Raw genomic sequence first — 3673 nt, 5'->3', positions numbered from 1 at the left:
TTGTTGTTCTTTAGAAAAATTAAGCGCCTAGAGGAGGAGGAGTTTAAAAACAATCCAGCTCAACAGCTGAGTCTTGAGGATCTTGCAGATTACGACGGAGATATAGACCCTGAAGAAGAGAAGCGATTTGTTTCTCACTACTGGGCTGCATACAGATCGTTTATATCCAAGAGTGGGTGGTTTAGCGCTAACGAGGATTTTATATCCTCTCATTCTCACATGAAATGCAAGCAGCCGGTAGGGCTGGATGCCGAAAGCACCTGCGAGCGACGCCCGAAAGGCCGAGACCCCGCATAGCGGAGTTTGGTGAAGCCCGATGCTCGTATCTATGCCATTTATTTCTTCCTCTTGGATATCCACCTTCTACTATAGGCATTTTTCCCTGTCCTCTTCTATGACGAATACTATTGAAAGTTGAATTCATTACTTCGGTTGTTTCTGTATCATCTTCCGTCAGGTTCTTCTCCCTGTTAATTAGCCTAGTGACCTCCTTAATACATGTCTTGGACCTGACATATCACCAGAAATGTTGATCATTCTCCAGTGTATTCATCGCTACTTCTCTTTTAAATCTGAACTTTGCTTGTGTTATCTCCTTGGGTGCTCTATTTCTTGCCTCTGTATATTTCTGTCTACACAGTGGTTTTCGTCTTTCTCTATATCTTGCCCATATCTCTTCTTTCTTAAGAATCACCCTATGAAGTTTTGAATTTATCCACTTAGACCGTGTCCTTCCTTTAGCTGCTATTTTAGGGGAAACATAAAGATTGACTACTCTATTATACTGCGCTAAAATATTTTTCGTTTACCTTCCGTTGCTTGTAGTTCAAGCAACACTTCCCAAAAGTTTATTTATATTATTTGTGTCTCCTTTGTGATAATTTATTCTCCTGCCTTCCGTGCTTTGTTCCTGGGGTTATCTATCAATATCAAAGATAAAAATAAATGTAGAATATTTACTCAATCCCATTGGCGTCCATGAGGTAAATATATACACAAGCCCTCACATCCCATGAAAGGGTAGCTTCTCGAGAGGTCAGTGGATTAAGTAAATTTCAATTATGGAACCTTTTGACGCTCATGTTAAATGGTTTCTTATTTTATCTTATTTATCTATTTATTTATTTATTTATTTCATTTTTGCTTCTCCATGGACGTTTTATTTGACTGAGGGAAAAACCCTTCGATGTAGTAACAACCTTGTAGATTTTATTCTGCCTAACGCCATTTTTTTTGTAACGTCACTTTTTTTCATTTGCTCTGTTGTCTGCTTATCTTCGACACTTATCTTTTTTCCCCTATCCAATGTCTAATAAATTAAAAAAAATCTTCTGTCAGATGTTTCTTACTTGATTAAAAAATAGAATTTTGTAATACGGATGTCTTTTGTTGACGATGTTTTCGCGGGCATTCAGGTGAGACATCTTACGGAGACTTTATGTAACACATTATGGGTTCAGCCAATAGCGGAGACTTTATATAACACATTATGGGTTCAGCCAATAGCCTAATAGTTTTGAGTCCCGTGACCGATTTCGGCCAATCGCAGGGCTTTCCTTCATAGCGAAAACGAAATCGGACAGGCGCCATCTTAGTTTTGAATTGGTTTGTGACGAGTGTGGACGATTTGTCTAAAGATTTGTGTTTTTTTTTTTTTTTTCTTATTTTATAAAAAGTGCCGTTCCGAGTGCTTTGGAAAGGACCACGGTGTCCTTCCAAAAGAATATATATATATTTTTTTTTAAATTATGTAACATCTGCAAGATGCAGCCAGGGATGGAAATTGCTTGAGAGTACATGGCGGCATATCTCAAATTCAATATTTTTCTTATGTTCAATCTGCATTAGTGGGAACAATATTTATTATACTTCTTCGAGTAAAAATCACGGGTGCTTCATTCATGCGTATGCCACCTTTTTCTCCAAAATCTATTTCCATCACTGGTGTTATAAATTCTGAAGGACGAGAAGATTGACCTGTGCTCGCCAGACTGCTGGACAAGAGCCTTCACTCTTCACCTAAGGTAAGTTCTAATTATGTGCTTCCCAGGTTTCTTGTCGGGTGAACTGCCCACAGTGAAGTTAGATTGATATAGGGTTACGATGTAATGAACGGCAAGGTCTGCCATATCTGCTTGGGTCTGGCAGATAGTTTAGGTAAAGGAGCTCACTGAAAGCTTGGGCTAGGTCACGTAGCCCAGTCAATGGTGTAATCAGTCACTCAACAACCCCAATCTCCAACCTAGCTCACCCATATGTTATTCTTTCTTTACGTGCGTGTGTGTGCTTGATGTCAAATTCATCAAATAAGTTCAACTTCTGGTAAATTTTTAGAATTGCACACCCACGCGATATAGCAATAGAAGGTAAAATTTTAGAAGTGCACATCTACGCGTTATAGCAGTAGAAAATTAAATGTTCATTTTTTGTATTCTAATACCTCAACGTAATATACTTTTTTTTTTTTGGTGTGGAAATCAATAACAGAAAAAATTGTTAAAAGCGATACATTAACGAACAAAGCTACGACGACTGCTTGAGATGCCATCTTTTTTTATAGATGCAAAACTCGAAGAAATTTAAATATGATAAATTCGTCTAACCTAACCTTCGTTTAGTAATTTGGAATCTGTAATTCTAGGGGTCACCAGAGTTGTCGTCGTCGTCAAGAGAATTTAATGGTTACATTAGAGATAAAAAGGTTGTTAGGAATCACATTGGTCCACTATTATCTGCTGACGGTCAACTTGAAAATTCAAATGAAGGAATGTGTAATATCTTAAACAATTATCTTAGCTCGGTATTCGTAAATGACCTCAAAGTGAACTCTAAACTGAAACCTGTGAAAAGCCTAGGGTAAACTTAATCACTACGGTAAATATAACAAAAGAAAAAATGAGAAGGTGTATAGATAAACTCAAAGTTAATAAAACACCAGGGCCTGACGGTTGGCATCCAAGAATCTTAAAGGAAATGAAAAATGAGATTGTTGTTCCATTAGAAATTATTTTCAAGAAATCCATCATATCCGGAGATGTCCCAAGAGAATGGAAGCTAGCTAACGTTACTCCCATATTCAAAAAAGGTGACAAAAAGAAGCCAAATAACTATAGGCCTATAAGTTTGACTTCAATCGTAGGAAAAATAATGGAAAGTATCATCAGAGATGCAATCGAACATCATTCAGAAAGTAACCGTTTGATAAATGATAGCCAGCATGGTTTCAGACGGAAACGTTCTTGCGTGACTAACTCGAATTCTACAACACAGTTATCTCGAATTATGACAAAAGAAACAATATAGATTTAATATATCTAGACTTTGCAAAAGCTTTTGATACCGTCCCACACGAAAGACTACTTACTAAATTAGCTTTATACGGAACAAGTGGTAGCCTATTAGGTTGGACTAGTAATTGGTTGAATGATCGAAAACAGAGTTGTTTTAAATGGAAAAACTTCTAGATGGAAAAATGTTACAAGTGGAGTTCCTCAGGGTTCCGTTCTTGGGCCACTTCTATTCATAGTATATATAAATGATATAGACCATGGACTAAAATCTACTGTTTCCAAATTTGCTGATGATACAAAACTGTGCGGAGTGGCAAATGATCACTCAAACCAATTAAATATTCAAGAAGATATAGATAAATTACAGCAATGGTCTGAAAAGT

General features: G+C 37.0%; 1 long non-coding RNA gene across 1 annotated transcript in view; it reads left to right on the top strand.

Moving 5' to 3' along the window:
• Positions 1-1178: 1178 nt before the first annotated feature.
• Positions 1179-3673, top strand: part of LOC143036934 (uncharacterized) — an 18122-nt gene continuing 15627 nt past the window's right edge. The window contains exon 1 of the long non-coding RNA XR_012967420.1: positions 1179-2024. This is a non-coding gene — a long non-coding RNA (uncharacterized LOC143036934). The remainder of the gene's footprint in view (positions 2025-3673) is intronic.

Source organism: Oratosquilla oratoria, chromosome 21 (genome assembly GCF_046742065.1).
Source record: "Oratosquilla oratoria isolate Oo_2021 chromosome 21, ASM4674206v1, whole genome shotgun sequence".
Taxonomy (NCBI): Eukaryota; Metazoa; Arthropoda; class Malacostraca; order Stomatopoda; family Squillidae; genus Oratosquilla; species Oratosquilla oratoria.
Note: the sequence above shows the minus strand (reverse complement) of the source record. Positions and strands in the feature narration are given on the sequence as shown.